Below are 21,834 nucleotides of genomic sequence, written 5' to 3' on the forward strand. Positions count from 1 at the left end.
CTAAACAAAGCCGTATCCAGATAATGAAGGTTCGCTGGAATGCAAAACGGGGACCTAAATTCACTTGGGAACGGGAGGATCAAATGAAACAGAAATATCCACATCTTTTTCCCTAGTCTATCTGAAATACTAATTTCAGGACGAAATTCTCTCTAACGGGGGGATAATGTAACAAATCGTTATTTCAAACCTATGTAATAATGTAGGTCAATTTGTATTTCTTTTTAAATAATAAAGAGAAATTTTAGCATATTGTGTATATTTACATAATTGACCCTCAAAAATAAATTATTAAACGATCTCGATTGGGATGAAACAAGTGATAGAGATTGTAAAAAGGTTTCCAAAAACATAAAGAACACTAAAATCCGAGTTATAACGAAGAAGTTATGACCAATCGAAAATCCGCGACAAAACCGGCAAAATACTGTTCAGTGTAAAAACTGAATTTTCAATAAAAGGCTTTTTAGCCTTAACAATCTAAATGAAAGTTGTATTTTATGTTAAACCGAGAACTTTAATAAAAAGAACGGCAAAATCTGACTTCGTATGAGGAAATTACGATTTTTCTAAGTTTCAGTATAGTAGTGTACAACTAAAAACTCGAAATGAAGATCGAGTGATTTTTAGCCGACACAACCTAAACGAGAATTGAAGGTCTCGTCAATAGTAGTACAACGGTAAAAAGAGAGACAAAAACGGACGTCGGATGAAGAAGTTATGAATTTTTAACGGATTTCCGTCCAGGTCGGTTTAAAATAATAATATTAAAAGTAAAGTCAAAATTAGCCGACGAAGTCTATACGGAAGTCGTAGAGTATGATTTTACCTACGCGTGCATATAAAGAACGCCAAAAACGGAGCTCGTATGCGGATGTTAGGATTTTCGCAAGTTTTTAGCCCAAAAAATCAAGAAAAATAGAAAACCGGGAAATTTCGCATGCATGACCTTCGGACACGTCATCATCGCATGCGGGCTTCCACGTGTCGACTGCTGATTTGACCGAGCCCTCGCGTTGCACCTTGTGATTTGACCCCCCTCGCATCGAGCCCTTCTCTTATTGGACCGAAGTCCGATCCAGTCCGAACCTGCCACCTACGAGCCTTCTGTCCGAAGTGATCCCCTTCCTTCGCCACCTGTCCGACACGCATCAGCCTCGCATAGCCTCGGATCCGAGGCTTCGGCCTATATAAGGCATGCGAGGGTTCCGAATTATTTTACACTTTTCACCCTAAAATTCACACTTTTTCATATTTTCCACTTCCACAAACTTATACACAACCCCTAAAGCCCCAGTAGCAAGTCTCAAACCCTAAGCAAGCCTCAAAGCCCCGAGACTCTCGAGAAGTTAACCTCTCTCCAGTCGAAACTCTGCCCAATTTGAGTCGGTTTCTCGTCAAACAAACTCCTTTTCGTGAAACGAAACGCTACCCAAATCACCATCTAACAACTGAGTTCATACCCCCGTATTTTCATAATTTCTAATGTTTTAAGGGGGGGGGGGAATACAAGCATAACACAAGAACTTTGTGTTATTAAATCATTGTTGAGAGAAAAACTTGAGACACACTTGAACAAACGTTAGAACAAGTATAGTTGCGGAATAGTTTATCTCAAAGGATCTAAAAGCTCAACAATAATAATAGGTTAACTAGTTAGATAGTTAGAGAGTTAGTTGCGGAAATGTAAGGAAATATAAATGACAGCAGGTGATATATCAAGTATACACATAAGTTGATTCATAACATGGAATGCATTCAGACCAAGTTAGTAAGTGAGATCAAACTTAGTGATTAAGTCACGAATGACTTGCTCCGAAGAGTAATAATAATTAGTGATGTTTTAGTAAACTTTGAGAGTAAGGAGATATTTTAGGTGCGTAATTAGATAGAGATGAGAGAGATATATGATAGCATAGAAGTTTTGAAAGATTGTAGAAGATCTAGAAAAGTTGTATTGAATAACAAAGATTGAGCTCTATATACAGAGACTCAGGAGTTACATGGATCAAATCTTTAAGAGTAGCCATGCAAGGCATACTGGACAATAGAGTATTACAATAAAAGTAAAGTAATCTAGTAACTAAGAGTGACTGCTGATGATGATGACTTCGGATGCGGTTGCTGAAGGAGGTCTGACTGCGGATTCTTAAGGCCTGCGGTAGCTGAAGTTCAAGAGGGTCACTTTTATGATTCTACAATTCCCCCCTAAGTGACCTCTTAACTTCTCTTCAGTTATCAAGTTTTAAGAACTTGATCAGAATCCACCAAAACTTTCTGATATTTTCCAACCATGTGATCCTTCTTAAAATTTCGAACTTGACTTCGGCAGTCGTGTGCTTTGATCTTTCAACTGCGGTTCGACAAATTTCAAGTTGCTTCCTTGTGAGGCGATTCATGGCAGTCATAGGAATGAAATATTTGATTTTATTGACCTTCCTTTTGAAAATGACTTCGAGTTCAGGGAAGTTTGTTGCACCTAAGGATCTCTCTTGATAACCTTCGGTAGGCATTGGTGCAGGATCAAGTGGTGGTAGATCGAACTTTTTAGCAATTATGGGGTAGAGGTCTGCATCGATTTTTGCAAAGTCACAGACAGTTTCCCTCGGAAATGTGCTTGCCCTTTCAAGTGCTACCTTCATCTTCGGATACTTCTCGCTTTTGTTTTTGAACACCTTTGCTATCAGGAAGACTTCTTCTGGATTCATACATGGGAAGTCAGCTTGGGTGCGGACATAGTCCTGATTCCTTCTTGTAAGAGTGTACTGAATGAAGTCAGCTTTCATGAATTTCTGGGGCTTAAAGTTCTTGACTGCGGATGGTCTGTCATTAGACCAGATTTTCTCTATGGAGGAAGCATGTTTGGCATAAAAACGATTAAGTCTTTCGAATTCCATAGGCAGTCTCTTGTGATCGGGCAGGCTACGGTCAAACTGCTCAAATACAGTGAAGTATTTAGCATTTGGGGAGATTGGAACATCCCAGTAGCCATCAGAAGGAGGTTCAGCATAGGTAAGGTAAGGTTTGTAGTCATCATCCAGCAGTCTTCGGTGGGGATTGATCCAAGAGTTGATTAAAGATTCATCCAAGGTGATGTCGAGTCCGTTCTCTCTCTAGATGAGTTCAGCAAACTTGGCTGCTTTCCAATCTGCTTTCTTTTGTTTCGTTATGGGAGAGTCGTTGGAGTGTTCGGATGACATATTGGATGCAAGATTTTTGAAGTGGGGAGGAGTCTCCGGTCGCTCAGGTGAACTTTCTTGAGTGATTTTCTGTTGCGCTGGAGACTGATGCGATGGTGTTTGATGCGGTGGTGTCTGATGAAGAGATGGTTGCGGTGAGGGAATTTTTTCAGTTATGATGGGGGGCTTCTATGGTGAGAGACACTGTTTGAGTGATGGTCTTCATCACTTCCCCCTCTTGAGGAATGCAACACCGGGGCTTCCTCAAGCCATTGTTTGAGACCATCAACTTTGGCACATACCTCCTGGAATTGGGCTTTAAGAGCATCAGCCAGTTGCTGATTGTCTGGGATGGCAGTGTTGAAGAGGAGTCAATGAATCTCCTTTGTGAGTTGAAGAATCTCCGGGCCATGAAAATTTAACGATAAAGATCGTTGAAGTCTGTTGATTGTGGATTGAAGGACTGAGATGGTGGACTCATAAGCAGTTTGAGTCTCTGCTATCAGCTTTTAGGAGTGAGTAGATTGGTCCGCAATGGCTGTTTGTAAGTCTGCCTTGATTGCGGATACCTCAGAGATGAGGCGCTCCGCAGCAGCCATGAATTGCTTGTGATCATCCTGGCGACTTGTATCCAGGGATCTGATTCCCATTTCAACTTTTAGGGAAATGCGCTCAGCATCCATTCGTTCATGGGTTTCCAGTCTTTCAATCCTTTCAATTAAGGACTGCGGTCCTGGAATGTCTTCAGGTTGCGGTTGAGTGGGCTTGACCGCAGCTAGGATCTGGTCGACTTTGGCTTGCAGACTCAGAAATTCTTTTCTAGTCACAACATTCTTCTTCTTCTTCTTTTTCTCTTTGGGCTTGGAGGTTGAATGGTGAGAGCCACTAGATTCTTCTTCTTCATCAAACATCATCAAATCATCATCAGAAGGGTTAGGTTGATTTACCTCATTGAGATCGAAATCGTCGAATCCGAAGGTAGGAGTAGAGCTAACTTCGATTGCTGTTCCCTCTTCTTGTGAATCTCTGACAGTTGGAGTTGGAGTTGGAGGGAGCTTAGATGTACCTTCACCACCATGAGTGGACTGAGCCTTGCGGATCGTCTCAGCCATTGCGGTCATCCACTCTTGTACTTTCAGAATGGTGGTTACGGTGTTTGCGTTGTTGATTGCGTCCGCCCAAAATTTGGCTACGGATTGGATCTCCTGTTGTTTTTGCTGAAGTTGCTTGATTTGCTGATCCTTCCTTGCTTGAAATGCCCTACGGAAAGCGGCATATTTCTTGATGTCAGAGTCAGATATCGGAGTGTAACGTAACCATGAATCATTCGATTCATCACCGTCAAACCCTTGGAAACGCACCGAGGTGTCCGTCGGGTCCACGGATCCTTGCACATTGGTGCTCACCATGCCTAAACCACCTGTAAAAGATGTAAGCAGAGTAGGATTTCCTGAGCTTCCTCGGTCTCCTTGATCCGTGGTCAAGTCTGGCCTCGGCTCAGTTCTGGCAAAGGCTGAAGAAGTGCCTTGCGGTTGGGATGGTGTTTGCAGTGTTTGGGTTACAGACAAAAGTATGGAGTTCAACTCCTCAGGGGAAAAAAAGTGTATATGGGAAGCCCTAGAGACCTTAGGGCGAGAACCAGTTCCATCCCCTTGGGAGTGAGCTGGGGGTGAGTCTCCACGTTGAGATGAAACAGACTCACTTTCTGAGTCTGAGTGGAATTCGATAGTGGTATTGAATGGGTTTGTGGCTACCCCAAGGACTACCAGAGCCTTTTGAGAGGCTTCGGTATCAGTCCGGTCACGCATTTGGTCTGTGGGATTGGTTTTTCTTTTCTTAAGGATGGAGATGGGTTGTACATCCTCATCAGAATCACTTTCAGAGGGAGAGTGATGTTCGGATGATTCGTCATCTGAGGGCACAGTTTGTATGATCTTTCTTTTCTTTGAGGGTTCAGCATGTTTGGGAGCATCTTTCTTCTTTGGGGTTCTTTGTTTCTAGGAGACGTTGCGGGGGCCTTGATGGGCTGATGCTAACTTCTTTCGTCTTTGAGATAAATTGGATAGAGTGGTGGAGGATGGGACTGATGTACTACCAGGGATGGTGAGTGTGGTTTTGGCTTGTAGAGGCGGGGTAGAAAGGTATGGGCTAATACCTTCCGTATCCTCTAAATGGTCAGTGACTTCAGGGGTTTTAAGACCAAGGGAAGATAGAATGTGGACTGGTAGCCTTCGGATGGGTCCAAAAATAGATTAATCGGTAGAGGGATTGTACCTTTTCAGATCTTTGGTGATGAAGAGATTTGTGTCGTTGCCCATGCTAAGTCCTGCATCCACATGAAGATCTGAGATGCAAAGAGACCAGAACCTAGAAAAAGTGAGTTCGGTAGGGTTTTCTCTTGGACTCTCTTTGGGAATGTACTGCAAGAAGTCATCCCATAGTATCTGACCGTAGTTAACGTCGTGGCCAGTGAAAATGTTCCACACCAACTCTAGTAGTTTGAGACCCATATTATCAGTGCCTCCGGTTCGGCCTGACAGATTGCGGATGACAAAGTGGCAAACGAATTGCCAGACCGCAGGCAGCTTATTCTTCTTGAACTCGCATATTCCTTTGATCTTCTTCTGGTAACCCATTTGATAGAGGTCAGAAAGGATGTCCGCCATGCTTGGAGTGAAAACCTTGGTTGAAGGATGAACTAGCAGGTTGATGGCAGTGAGGAATTTGTCCTTGGTCAGAATGACCAAAGAATCGTTCACCAAATTGAGATGCACCTCTTGAAGATTCTCGAGGGGTCGATATGCAGAAAAGGCGCATTTGAACAGAGTTGATAGAGGAACCATGTATGTGAATGAATCAAAGGGGCCAAACAGGGGGTGATTGTTCAGGAACTTGATCATTAGCTTGATCGGAGCATTGTAGGAGGAATGCTCTTCAAACACAGCCCTAAAATTGCTTGAAGCAACCGTTGGCATTTGGTTCCTTGTTGCAGAGTCTGAACCAGTAGGGTTTGCTGAGGCAGAAGCCTTGGAGTGTTTCTTCGAAATGTTGGATTTCACCATTTTTGTTTGAGAGTTGAAGAAAGTTGCAGAAGCAGAGTGCAAGAAAAAGGGAGAGTAGGTTCGATGTGCAGAAAGTGTAAACCTTTCTTGGGGAAGAAGAAGGGGTTTTATAGTGGTGGAAAGGGGACGATAATTGATTTTTTACCCTAGGCGAAATGAGATAAGGCGAAAAACGTTTGGGTGTTTCCTTCGATTGGGAGATGAAATCTCAGCCACTGATTAAGAAAAGGTTTAATCTATTTTTCTAGATTTACCAAAAAGGGTTGGCATTTAATGAAGTGTCAGTCAAAAAATGTCACGTCTGAAGAACGTGTGGTGAGGGTGGGTTTAATTCGTTGTGTAAAGGGGAAGGTGTAACGGATTGGACGTTTTGGGGGTATTGGAAGGGACAGCTTAAAAGGATTTGTTTATGGAAAAACGTTCTTTTTGTCATCATACCTAAAATAGGTCTGACACAAGGTTTAATTCAAAAGGGGAAAAAGGGACAGTTACACAAGGAATGTTTTTTTTAAATGATTTTCTTATTTAATGAAGGATCATTAAATAGCACGCCATGATTCAAGAATTAATGAAACAGTTGAGAAAACAATCAATGTGGTTGCGGATTGAGATTTCATTGCGGATGGATCATTTGTCATTATGGATGTATGATTGCAGTAGAAGAACTGAGGAGAACACTTGAACAAAAATTAGTAACAACAAAAGTAAGGACCAATGAAAGATAAATATGATATATGATTGCGGTATATATACTGCGGTACACAGGATATAACAAAATCATCTATCATAAGTAACTTCAGTTAGGACCGCAACAGAGACCAAGGATGGTCTGCGGTACCTATCAATTCAAAAGGAATTATGGGTCCGGATTCATCATTCCTAACATTTGTAAGAAACTGTTGAGTTTTGTAGAGTCAAGTGCCTTTGTGAATACATCAGCAATCTCTTCATGAGTATGGACAAAGATTAGTTCAATGTTACCTTTTAGGATGTGGTCTTTGATGAAGTGATACCGTAGTTCAATATGCTTTGTCTTGGAGTGCTAAATTGGATTGTGAGAAATCGTTATAGCACTTTCAGAGTCACAGTAAATTGGTATCCGCAGTATTCTGTATCCGTAGTCCATAAGTTGTGTTTTCATCCATAAGACTTGTGAGCAACAGCTGGCTGCGGCCACATACTCAGCTTCTGCGGTAGACAGTGATACACAACTTTGTTTCCTTGATGACCAGCTGAAGAGTCTTCCACCCAGAAATTGACATCCACCGGAGGTGCTTTTTCGATCTAGTCTGCATCCGGCATGATCAACATCAGTGAATGCATGTAGGCTGAAGTCATTCCCTGCGGGGGTACCATAAGCCAAGAGTCTTGCTACCCTTTAAGTATCTTAGAATTTGCTTGGTTGCGGTCATGTGTGACATTTTTGGGTCAGCCTGATACCTTGCGCATACACCTGTTGCAAAAACGATGTCTGGTCGGCTTGCGGTGAGGTACATCAATGAGCCAATGATACCTCTATAAGTCTTGTGATCCACTGATTCGCCAGAGGGATCAGCAGATATCTTATATCCGAAGGCCATGGGGACCTTAGCCGAAGAACAGTTGTCCAGTGAATATTTCTTTAACAGTTGAGTGGTGTATTTCTCCTGATGAATGAATATCCCTTGAGGAACTTGTTTCACTTGAAGTCCTAGAAAGAAGTTAATCTCTCTATTCATGCTCATTTGGAACTTGTTGGTCATGAGCTTAGCAAATTCATTCACCATCTTTTGATCTGTTGATCCGAAGATGATATCATCCACATATATTTGTACAAGCATAAGGTGATCACCATTTGCTTTTCTAAATAAAGTGGGATCAATCACTCCTCTTTTGTATCCGGACGAGACAAGAAATTCAGAGAGATTCTCGCACCACGCTCTTGGGGCTTGCTTTAGACCATAGACTACTTTTTCAAGCTTGTAGCAGTGGTCTGGGAACTCAAGACTTTCAAAGCCCGGAGGTTGCTGAAGATAAACCTCCTCCTTTAATTCACCGTTGAGAAAAGCACTTTTCACATCCATTTGATGAACCTTGATGTTCTTGTGAGCTGCATATGCTAAGAAGATTCGGATGGCTTCCATTCGTGCTACCGGAGCATACGTTTCATCATAGTCAATACCTTCAAGTTGACTATATCCCTTGGCAACTAGACTTGCCTTGTTTCTGACTACCGCACCGGATTCATCCAACTTATTCTTGTACACCCATCTAGTACCAACAATAGTGTGACCTTGCGGCTTCGAAACGAGCTGCCATACTTTGTTTCTTTTGAATTCTTCTAGCTCTTCTTGCATTGCGGATATCCAGTCTGGTTCTAGTAATGCTTCTTTGATCGTTTGGGGCTCGACCGAAGACATAAATGCTGCGTAGTGACAATGATCAGATAAATCCTTGGAGGATCGAGTCTGGATACCTACGGATGGGTTGTCGATGATTTGACCTCGTGGGTGGTCCTTCGTCCATACGTGTAGACGGGGTTGCAGATAATCAGCAGCTGCGGTGGAGGGAACATCTTCAATATTTGAAGATTCTGCGGTTGGAGATGGCAGTTCCCCCTGGACTTGAGAACATCCTGCTGAAGTGTCTTGAACTGGGAAGGTGGGTTCGGAGTTTTCTTGGGCAGATGGAGAAGGTTCCTCCTGGATTGCAGATGAGGGTGTGATAATCCTCGAGTCTGTTCTTGTGTCAATGTTCTCTACGTTTTCATCATCCGAGTCCGAAGAAACATTTGATGGTTGAAAGTCTCTGCGGATAGGGATTGGAGCTGCATCTTCTAGTACTGGAACCTCGATGGTTGTTGTATGGTCCGGAGTTGAGTTTTCCCCCTCAACCGGCGAGGTGGAAGTATGTAGTGATACCTCATCGGACGGTGTAGGACCAGATACGTCAGCATGCTGCTGTTGAACTTTCGGGGACACAAGAACTTCGGATAACTTGGCTGTTTCGACAGGGTCAAGGAGATCATCATATTTTACTTCAACTAGATTGAGTGGACCCGAAGAAGCAGGAATATCACTTTCTAGGATTGTTGTGGTTTCGGTGGATGGAGCGGTGTTGCGGATGTGATAGTCATCAAATTTCACATCGAAGCTTTCAATTATCAGCCTTGTGCGTCTAATGAGAACCCTATAAGCAACTTTGTTAGTGGAGTAGTCGAGGAAGATGCCTTCATCAGACTTCGGTGCGAATTTGTTGAGGTGATCTCTGTTGTTAATTACGAAACATCTACACCCGAATATATGAAAGAATCGGACATTTGGCCTGCGGTTGTTAAGGCCCTCATACGGTATTTTGCTGATACGTTTGCACACATTGCTTCGGTTCTGTACAAAACAGGCTGTAGCCACTGCTTCGGTCCAGAAGTAGAGAGGAAGGTGTGCGAAGTTGAGCATAGATCTGGCAGCTTCTACTAGAGTACGGTTCCTTCGCTCTACTACCCCATTTTGTTGCGGTGTGTAGGGAGCTGAGAAGTTGTGAGTGATGCCCTTTGAAACCAAGAAACTATTTAGGAGATGATTAGTAAACTCGGTTCCATTATCACTTCGGATACGTCGTACTGGTAGCTTGATTTGAAGTTCAATTTCCTTGATGAAATTGATCATGATCTGAGGAGTTTCTGATTTGAGTCTTAAGAAAGAGACCCAGGTGAAGCGTGTGAAGTCATCTACTATAACCAGTATGTATTTCTTGTGATGAAGATTGGCTACAGTAGATGGGCCGCAAAGATCAATGTGCAATAGTTCCAGTGGTTCAGAAATTGAGGAGTCAATCACCATGGGGTGACTTGCTTTGGATTGCTTTCCACATTCACATGCAGGACAGAGAGTATGATTGCTGAACTTGAGGATTGGAAGGCCTCTGACTAGTTCTCCGGTGACCAAATTGTTGATGTATCTGAAGTTGAGATGAGCTAGCTTGCGGTGTCATAGCCAGCTGACTTCGAATACTGCTTTGGATAGGAAGCATAGCTGCGGTTTGCCTATAATCAGAGAGACATCCAGAGGATACATAGTACCTTCAGATCTGGATTTGATCAAACACGTGTTCCTATCACTTGTCATTACATAGCAAAATTGGTCATCAAATTCAACTCGGTGGCCTGCCTTACATAGTTGACCAACACTGATGAGATTGTGTTTAAGGCATTCTACATAAGCAACCTTTTGAATAGAGAAGTTTCCCATAGTAAGAACACCATAATCTCGGATTATCCCATTCGCATTGTTGCCGAATGTGACATTTCCATAGTTGCAAATTGGCCTGAAATCCCGAAGGTATTCTTGATGGGTTTGAGCCATAAGAACTTTCCTATGTGCACATGCAAACCCTAATGCTTGGATCTAGGTTTCTCTAATTGAACATGCAATGTTTCCAAGGCTTACAATGCTAGATGTAGAGATAACAGTTGAAACATAACACATGAAATCAGATCTAGAAGAATACCTTAAGTTGCTTGCTTGAATCTTCTTGTTCTTGGAGCTTAGAGTCACAATTGTCACTCCTCTAATGGCTTACAAACACCAACTAGAAAGAGGATGATTTGGAGAGAGAGTAGAGATGAGAAAATCGGCTCCATGGTTTCTTTCTTACAAGAGTGGCCGATTTCCCTCACCCATAGGGTCTATTTATACTATGAGCTATTAGGGTTACATCATTAACCCTAATTGAATAACTTAGGCCCTAAGCAATCCAAGGATCCTTCTAGATATGAGGCTTAGACGAATTTAAGATATCCTAACCCTAAAATTTGGCCACCCTAATATCCATAAGGATTCATAGCCCAAAAACACAATTATCACACATTTGACAGTTTAAGCCCCTTTATTCAATTAACCTCTTTTAGTCACCAAATTAATTCCTAATTAATTTATGACTAATATTAATAAAATAATATTATTATTCCTTTAATATATTATTCTTATAACATATTAATATAATAATATCTCTTCTCTCTATATAAATCAACCTGTCAAGTTGCTATGGTGAAGGCAACCCAAAAAGACCATGCACAACCGGGTCAAGTACTTACCAAATATAGTTACGAGCTTAGACACTAATCCAACAGTCTCCCACTTGGATAAGTCTAGTAACTATAAATGCAAACACAATCCGATTAGCAATCGTAGCTCTCAAAGACGCTGTCAAACTCTGATCTTATCAATATCCTGTCCTTCAGATAAGGGATCGTATAATCCTCTGTTCTAGATATCGTGTGGACAATTACATGGAACATGGTCATACTTATTGTCCTGCAATTGGTTTCTCGATCTCAGATTCATTTGACATAGAACTTAATTGAACACATCAATTCAGTCCTGACCGGGCCCGGCACATAAGTCAAATCAAATCATCGAGGGGCCCTGATATCGCTTTTACCCTCTTAGGATAAAAGGAACAGATAAACTTTGACTTATATGCATCTACTATCCACTAATCAAATCACACACAACAGTGTGTTTTATAACATCAAGTTACTGATGCGTTTGCGCATTATCAATGCATAACCAATTAACAAACAATAAACCATATATCTAGGTTTTAAGACCATATGATATTACCATCTTGCGATCACTCGTGATAAATTCCATGAAGTGATTCCAGCAAGTGTGGGTTTATTCCAATGCTCAAATCAAGTTCATAAGCACTCATGAACGTTGTAGCAAACCTTTGCTATGTCTAATACACTTTAGACAATCTACACACCAATTCATGACAGTCTTCATTCATATCTACTTCCAACATATGAACGACTGTGGACCATTCGAATAATTCGATTATTATCAAATAACTTAATTATTCAGGAAGTCAAAACATGCAAAATGAAACAATGGGTAAAATATTAACATAAGACAGTAACATTACTAATAAATAATACTCCTTTATTTAATCATCAAATGTTAATAACAACTTATCTATTACATGTTTCCAAACTATCTAATCTAAACTAATATCGTCCTTTAGCCCAATGCTCCTAGCGTGCTGCAAATGCTTAACCCTGCTCAGTCCCTTCGTAAGCGGATCTGCTGGGTTATCTTCTGACGATACCCTCTTCACTACGAGGAGTCCTTCTTCCACCCGATGTCGAATAAAGTGATATTTTCTGTCGAGATCTACCGTGATCTCTTGGTTCCTTAGTCAAGGCAACCGCTCCTTCATTATCACAGAAAATCTCCATGGGCTCCTTTATGGCTGGCACAACTCCAAGGTCTCCAATGAAGTTTTTGAACCATATAGCCTCCTTTGATGCTTCACTTGCTGCAATGTACTCTGATTCACACGTTGAATCAGCTACAGTTTCCTGCTTGGAACTCTTCCAAGTTACTGCTCCTCCATTGAGGGTAAAGACCCAGCCCGACTGCGAACGATAGTTGTCCCTGTCGGTCTGAAAACTGGCGTCGCTGTACCCTCGCACCTTTAAGTCATCACTCCCACCGAGGACTAGAAACCATTCCTTGGTCCTCCGAAGGTACTTAAGAATGTTCTTGACTGCGATCCAATGCGCTCTGCCAGGGTTCCCTTGATATCTGCTGACCATGCTCAAAGCGAAGGCCACATCAGGGCGAGTGCAAGTCATAGCGTACATGATCGAGCCGACTGCGGAAGCGTAAGGTACTCGGCTCATTTCTGCTATCTCGACTTCAGTACTCGGACTCTGAGTCTTACTCAACTTGGCATTATTTTGGATTGGTAACTCCCCTTTCATTGAATTCTCCATACTAAAACGTTTTATTACCTTGTCTAAGTAAGTGTTCTGACTAAGTCCTATTAGTCTCTTACTTCTGTCTCTCACTATCCTTATTCCCAGAATATAGGAAGCCTCCCCGAGGTCCTTCATAGCAAAGCACTTCCCAAGCCAGGACTTAACCTCCTGTAATGTCGGGATGTCGTTTCCTATGAGTAGTATGTCATCGACATACAATACAAGGAAGCTTACTACACTCCCACTGGCTTTGACATATACACAAGACTCATCTTCGCTTCGCAAAAAACCAAACTCTTTGACCTTCTCGTCGAAACAAAGATTCCATCTGCGAGACGCTTGCTTAAGTCCATAAATAGACTTCTCAAGCTTATACACTCTACTGGGATGCTTCGCATTGACAAAACCCTCTGGCTGAGCCATGTAAACATCCTCAGCCAACTTCCCATTAAGGAAAGCGGTTTTGACATCCATTTGCCATATTTCATAGTCATGAAATGCAGCAATGGCCAGCATCACCCTGATAGACTTTATCTTCGCAACTGGTGAGAAGGTTTCGTCGTAGTCAACTCCAAGAGTTTGAGTGAAACCCTTCGTAACCAATCACGCCTTATAAGTGTGCACGTTTCCATCCACGTCAGTCTTCTTCTTGAAGATCCACTTGCACCCGACCGTCTTACGACCTGGTACATTGGCAACCAAATTCCAAACTTGGTTGTCATACATGGATTGGATCTCGCTATCCATAGCCTCTTTCCACTTTGCAGACTCTGGGCCTGCCATGGCTTCCTTATAGCTGTTAGGTTCGTCCATATTCACTAGCGTACTATCACTAATGAACGTATCCCCTTCCATAGTAATATGAAAACCATAAAACTGGGGTGGAACACTAACTCTTTCGGAACGTCTAAGAGGTAAGGATTCGTCAATCGGCTCAACTGGAGTTTCCTCCTCGGGTTGAGCGCCAGTGTTAGAGGTTCCTTCATCGCTCGATTCTTGAAGCTCTTCAAGATCGATCTGCCTCCCACTGTCTCCTTGGCTTATGAGTTATCGTTCTAGGAAAACCCCTCTCCTCGCAACGAAGACAACATTGTCACTCGGTCTGTAGAAGAGATATCCAAAGGATTTCTGTGGGTAGCCGATGAAAATACATCGCTCACTACGAGGTTCGAGCTTGTCGTGAGTTTCCCGTCTTACGAAAACCTCGCAACCCCAAACCTTGATATGTGCTAACGAGGGAGCCTTCCCTGTCCATATCTCGTGAGGTGTTTTGGCAACCTTCTTCGTAGGTACTAAGTTAAGGATATGGGCGGCAGTCTCTAAGGCATACCCCCAGAATGAGATAGGTAGTGAAGCACAACTCATCATGGAACGAACCATGTCTAGCAAGGTTCTATTACGCCTCTCAGCTACACCATTCAATTGTGGTGTCCTAGGTGGCGTCAATTGTGAAACTATTCCACATTCCTTGAGGTAGTCGTGGAATTCAAGACTTAGGTACTCTCCACCTCGATCAGATCGAAGCACCTTGATTTTCCTGCCCAATTGATTCTCCACTTCTTATTTAAACTCTTTGAACTTTTCAAAGGTTTCTGACTTGTGCTTGATCAAGTAGATATACCCATATCTGCTATAATCATCTGTGAAAGTCACATAGAAGCGATTTGCGTCCCTTGTGGTGGATCTAAAGGGTCCACATACATTTGTATGTATGAGATCCAATAAACCCTCACCCCTCGCACAAGCGCCAGTGAAGGGTGACTTGGTCATCTTTCCAAGTAAACAAGACTCGCATACGTCATCGTCCCTAAGGTCGAATGACTCCAAGACTCCATCCTTTTGGAGTTGGGCTATGCGTTTCTTGTTAACATGGCCAAGGCGACAATGCCACAAGCATGCTTTGTCCATACTATTGGAAGAATCCACACATAATACATCATTTCCTAAGTTGTCTACAACCATCACAGTTTCATATATTCCATTACAAGGCAATGCTTCAAAATATAGAACATTGTTAAAATAAGCATAAATAGAACCCTTTTCATTATCAAATGAATATCTAAAGCCTTGTTTATATAAACCATGAAATGAAATGATGTTTCTAGCCATATCTGGCGAATAGCAACAATTATTCAAATTTAAATCTAAACCATTACTAAGCACTAAGGAATAAACTCCAATCTTGGTCACAGGCGACGATCTTCTGTTTCCCATGATCAGATTCATCCTTCCACGCTCCACATCCCTATTTCTTCTTAGTCCCTGCAAATCAGAAAATATGTGAAAACCACATCCTATATCAAGAACCCAAGAAGTAGCATGTGACAAACTATTAGATTTAATTGTGTAAATACCTGCGAAAGATGGCTTGATCTTTCCATCCTTGATGGCCTGCAGATATTCTGGGCAGCTTCTCTTCCAATGCCCTATCTTGTGGCAGTGGTGGCACTCTGCCTCCTTGGGGTTTGAGTTGGGTTTAGCATAACCAACTTTGGTTCCACTAGAAGAGGTGTCATCTTGAGACTTTCCCTTGTGGTGGCTCCTTGAGGAGGCCTTCCTCTTCTTACCCTTCCCTTGCCCTATTGCCAAGACAGGGGCAGCAGCTGGAGTGGGAGGTGATGCAACAGATTTATCCTTGAGGTTGCTCTCAGCAGTCCTCAACAAGCCCTGAAGCTTGCTCAAAGATACTTCTTCCTTATTCATGTGATAGGTCATGCGGAACTGGCTATAGCAGGAAGGCAATGAGTGAAGGATAATGTCAATTGCTAGCTCCTCATCGAAGTTCACATTCAACTTCAGCAGGCGATCAACATATCTCTGCATCTTTTGCAGATGGGCAGTAACAGACTCTCCATTTCCCATTTTGGTAGTGATCATCGAAGTGATGATCTCATACCTTTCTTTCCTGGCGCTCTGGTGGTAGCGTTCCAGCAGATCCTGATGCATCTCGTAGGGGTACTTGTCCTCATAGGACTTTTGAAGTTCAGCAGTCATAGTCGCGAGCATGATGCAATGGACTTTCGTGGCATCACGCTCGTGGGCCTCGTAGGCCGCGATCTCATCGGCAGTAGCAGTTTCAATGTCAATCTCCTTAAGCTTCTCGTCGAGGACATACTCTTTGTCCTCGTAGCGAGTGACCATGCGAATGTTGTGGATCCAATTACTGAAATTGGTCCCATCGAAGATCACTTTCCCACACAAATTCATGAGTGAGAATGAACCAGAGGAGTTTGACCCAGAAGTGTTGTTGTTTGCGTTCGACATCTGAAATGGGAAAAGAACAAAGTTTGATTAGAAATGAATTTCCCAAATTAATCACCCAAATGAAAAATTAGGGCTAGGAACCAACAACATTATTTACTAATTAGAAGAGGGATGTCGTAATCTAATAAGTAAATAATTTGAAGGCAAGTGAATGTCGATTCACTAATTCTCCACCATGAAAAACGAAAAGAAGTTAGGTTTTAAATGTATTGAAAACTCCTAGATCTTTTGAGATACATTAAACTTTTCAATGGCATGTTTAAATCTCGATATGCTCCTCTCGTTTGTGACTGGGATGCCGAGGATCACAAAGTGGGTGTGAATAACCATGCAAATATACATGGTGCCCTCATTGTTACAGTTACCTATTCAATGTGCTGGTAAACCACACACGCTCCATTGAACTATAACAAACAATGAGTCACCCTTTGCCACCTTTGCTTAGAACCCAATTAATGTGCCGGTTAACCACACGTGCTCCATTAACGTCTTAGCAAGGGTACAAAGTGTAATTTCATGGAATTGTATCAATTCACTTTTTGCCTAAAGTAACTAAGATTGGGAATTTTGTAAAAACATTTAGTTACTTAATATAGATTCATTATACTTTTAATGAGGAAAGGTTTGCCCGATCCTACCCGTTCGGCTAACGACCCTCCACCAATCAAGGAAGCGGTGGGTGAGAATGGACACCCATTAAACGGCCATTTTATAGGCCATAACCTTATACCCCCCCTTATAGATTGGCTTCGTGAATGAGGCCTACTAACGGTAAGACTAGCATTTAAGTTATACATATATATATTAATCTTATAATATTATAAGTATAGGGTTGAATTTTAAAACTTGTAAAATTCTAGGGTTTGAAATTTAAATTATTCAAATTAAACTTTTAATCACAAAACTTAAATTTCAAAACTTGAGGGCAAGTTTTGAACTTTTCAAAACATAAAGGATCAAATAGCAAATAATATAAATCAACTAATTAATTTAATGATTATCTAAATTTGACCTAGTCAATATTACTTGCAAGACAATTTACCAATTTAATTCAAATAATTTATTATAATCATATAAGGAAATTATTATTCAATCAAATGGCAATTATCTTTTGTTTGGTCAAGGATATACTCAAATATATGATAAAATTCGGATTTTAATGACCCAAAACAATTAAGGCAAGTATCCTCAAGCAAAACAGCAAGAAATCCCGAAATCTACTCTAACTGACGCTTGAACTCGCCGAGTTCCATTATGAACTCGCCGAGTTTGGGGCTACTCGCTGAGTCCACAATGGGACTCGCCGAGTTCATCAGTCAGGGGCACAAAAAACGATTTTTCCATGCAAAAAGCAATCAACCAAAGTATCAATTCAATAGAAATCAATCAAGGCTCTAATACCACTGATGGGTTTGAGCCATAAGAAATTTCCTATGTGCACATGCAAACCCTAATGCTCGGATCTAGGTTTCTCTAATTGAACATGCAATGTTTCCAAGGCTTACAATGCTAGATCTAGAGATAACAATTGAAACATAACACATGAAATCAGATCTAAAAGAATACCTTAAGTTGCTTGCTTGAATCTTCTTGTTCTTGGAGCTTAGAGTCACAATTGTCACTCCTCTAATGGCTTACAAACACCAACTAGCAAGAGGATGATTTGGAGAGAGAGGAGAGATGAGAAAATCGGCTTCAGGGTTTCTTTCTTACAAGAGTGGCCGATTTCCCTCACCCATAGGGTCTATTTATACTATGAGCTACTAGGGTTACATCCTTAACCCTAATTGAATAACTTAGGCCCTAAGCAATCCAAGGATCCTTCTAGATATGAGGCTTGGACGAATTTAAGATATCCTAACCCTAAAATGCGGCCACCCTAATATCCATAAGGATTCATAGCCCAAAAACACAACTATCACACATTTGACAGTTTAAGTCCCTTTATTCAATTAACCTCTTTTAGTCACCAAATTAATTCCTAATTAATTTATGACTAATATTAATAAAATAATATTATTATTCCTTTAATATATTATTCTTATAACATATTAATATAATAATATCTCTTCTCTCTATATAAATCAACCTGTCAAGTTGCTATGGTGAAGGCAACCCAAAAGGACCATGCACAACCGGGTCAAGTACTTACCAAATATAGTTACGGGCTTAGACACTAATCCAACAATTCTAACCTTCCGGTCATGTGCAAGGAGCAGGCACTGTCGATTAACCATTCTTCTTCTTGTTCCTCCTTGCACAACTGAGAATTACACGGTTAGTTTAGGCATCCAAACTAGTTTGGAGCCTGGGACAAAGGATGAGTTTCTGAATGATGCATGAACCGAGGTTGCAGGGACTGGTTTTGTGTCAACTTTTAATCCTAGTCCTGGGTGTTTGTGAGTTTTTGGAGTGTTGCGTTTTTTGGAAAAGTTACGAGGTTTCTGACACCTACATTGACATTGACATTGACATGCTGAAATTTTGTCTTTTGTTCTGACACTTGGTTTGGTCAGCGGTCTAAATGATGAAGTAGACTTGTGACCAGTCTGAGGTTTATAATTTCTGACATTGGTGCTGTTGGATTTTGAAAAAGTTTGTTTCGAAAAGGATTTAGCACGTGTAGAGTCTTTGGATCTTTTTGTTGGATTTGGTAAAATGCCCTTCCACTTGTTAAAATTTTGATGTGATTTTAAAAGTGTTGGAGTGGGTAAGATACCCTTCCATTTTGGATCATCTGAGGAATAGATTTGAAAACCATTGCTTCGAAAATACCTTACACTCTTTTGGGTTGTGTCAGATGAGTTAGGAATGACTGTTGAAACTGTACATTCCTTTTTGCATGTTTTCTTGATGGGAGAGTTTTTTTGAAAAATAGTGAGAGAAAACAAACTTTTCTGGACTCTTAGATTTTGGAAATCTGATATGTCTTTTGTTTTTAGAAAAGTTTTGTCGATTTGTGCCTCGGGATCGAATTTCCTCTTTGAAAGCCTTTTTTGCTAAAGTTTTTGGAGAACCGCAGTCATTAGTGTTCAAATGCGGTTTCCTGGAAGCCTTTGAAAATTTTTGAAAGCGAGGGCTTGAGTCATCCGAACTTGAAGATTCAGGGTTTTGAGAGCATTGACCCACTTCAAAGTTCTCTATGGGTAATTCATGATGAATTGGCTGAAGAGTCACAGAGCCTTTTAATGGGGACTGTGGTAGGGATGATTTGACTACTGCAGAGTAAGTCTGAGTTGGGACTTTTGTGGGACTTCTGTGGTTCATGACTATAGTGAGGGACACTACGGTCTGAGGGCAGATATGGGAAGTCCTGTGAGACTACGGGGCTCTCTATGACAATTTCTTCATCAACTACTGATGAGGTCTGAGAATTTGACTTGATTGTGCCAGAGATAGGAGTCTGATCACTTGTGTGACCCGAAACCTCAGGCACGATTTCCTCTATGACACAGTTGTTACTTAGATTATGAAGTCTACCGAAGTGTGTTCTAATATCTTCAGGAAAGGTCTTGTCATTGACTGGGAAATGAAATTCTCGGTCTGGTGGGACATACAGTCGATCTTGGTTAAACCGGGGTGAGGAATCCTTTGCGGTAGGATATCCATTGGACCAACCCCAATTGTATGTATTGTCCACAGTTCCATTATTTACCAAATTTTCAATAGCTTCACTTTCATTGAACAATTTTTTCATTAAAAGATTTAAGCATACAATCTCACTCTGAGCTAAATCTCTTTGGTTCAAAGCTATCTCTAGTTGTGTTTCACTCAACATTCTTGCATCTTTTTCTAACTCTAGGTCCTTTTCTAACACAGCCATTTTGAGTCTTTTGTTGTCCAAATGTCCTATTACATGAAACATCTCTTGGGACGCTATGTTCTTCTCATCTTAGGCTTTGTTATAGTCTGTAAGGACGGCGGCACACGTGTCATTAAGATTGTCTATGAAGGGTTGATAGTCATGCATGTTATAGTTTAGAGTTTGGATCATGAGTTTTACCTGTTCGACGATGCTTAGAGTTCCATCCTTAGCCATGTAGCAGTAATTCTTTTCCAGCTTTGTAGACCCATCATCATCCACAGTTGCCAGCATGCAGATTTTTCCCTTTCCTTTGACACTGCTGATGGCTTCTTCTTTATCTCCGGATGACCAAACTTGATGGTCTCTTTTGACATGGGCTACGTATGCCCTAGCTTTTTCCTTTTCTTCCAATTCTTGAGCCATTCTAAGATAGAATGCTCTGTCTTTCACTACATTTGCCTTGCAATCTCTTGCAAAATGATTCTCTTTGTTGCACTTGTGACAAATCACAACATCAGTTTTGTCTTCTGAGGGAGTGCCGGAGTCAGTGGTTTGAGTAGACTGTGGTGCCTCCTTTGGTTGAGTATTTTGAGATTGCGGTGGTGGATGAGAGCTTTTGGGATAACGAGAGTGGTTATTCTGTGGGTTGAAGTTACGGTTGAATGGAGGTTTGTTGAACTGCTGATTCTTACGAAAAGAAGTAGGTGGTACTCGGTTGAACTGTTGACTAACAAGAGCAATAGCCTTCTGAAATTCTTCTTCATCATCATACTCTGAGTCAGCTTCGTATGACTGCGGTGCGTTGTCATATGAGGGAGAGTATGATTGATTATGTAGAGCTTGTGCTATAAGATCGAGTGGTCCTCCGAAGTCAGCACAATCTTTGAGTACGGTGGATTCTTGTGCTTTTAGTTCCCCGTAGAGCTTGTAGAGAGACAAAGAATGAATCTTTCTATCCCCTTGGACTATCATCTTAGTAGTAGTCCAATGTCTTCCTAAACCGTTGAGAAACTGAAGGTTTGTTTCATGGTTACTGCGGATGGTGCCAACATTTGATAGATTGGTGACTATTAGGTTAAACCTTTTGAAGGAGTCTTCTAAACTTTTGCCAGTATGAGCTTTGAAGTTGTTGAACTCATTGAGTGCAGTTGTGAGCTTCTTATCTTGAGCTTGTTCTGAGCCTTCGTACAGATTCTTGAGTACTTCCCAGATCTCTTTTGCTGATTTGCAATTTATGATAATGTCGAAGTTGTCAGGAGCAACTCCACAAGAGATTTCATAAAAAGCAACATCATCATTTTCCATTTTATCGATATCATCTTTGACTAGTTGTCCTCCTCCTAGTCTGGTTGTGGCGCCATCGGTCTGAACTGGTGTAAGAACATGGACATGTGGTCCTTCTTCTACGAACCGCCATACATCTCTACCAAGTCTCCTTAAGTATCTTTCCATTCTCTGAGACCAGTGATGATATTCATTTGCCACCAATATTGGGGCTCGATTCGAGCCACCAACACTGTTGGAAACATTCAGAGACAATGCTTGTGCCATTTTTCCTTGTTTTTTTTTTTAAGTTTTTTTTTAAGAAATGAGCTTCAGTGGTATAGAAGGCCTTTTGAAAATCAGAGTTTTGTTTTCAAAAAGCAACCACTATGGCTCTGATACCAATTGTTGAGAGAAAAACTTGAGACACACTTGAACAAGTGTTAGAACAAGTATAGTTGTGGAATAGTTTATCTCAAAGGATCTAAAAGCTCAACAATAATAATAGGTTAACTAGTT

This window comes from Lactuca virosa, chromosome 4 (genome assembly GCF_052849685.1).
Source record: "Lactuca virosa cultivar CGN04683 chromosome 4, Lactuca_virosa_CGN04683_v6, whole genome shotgun sequence".
In the NCBI taxonomy this organism is placed as follows: Eukaryota; Viridiplantae; Streptophyta; class Magnoliopsida; order Asterales; family Asteraceae; genus Lactuca; species Lactuca virosa.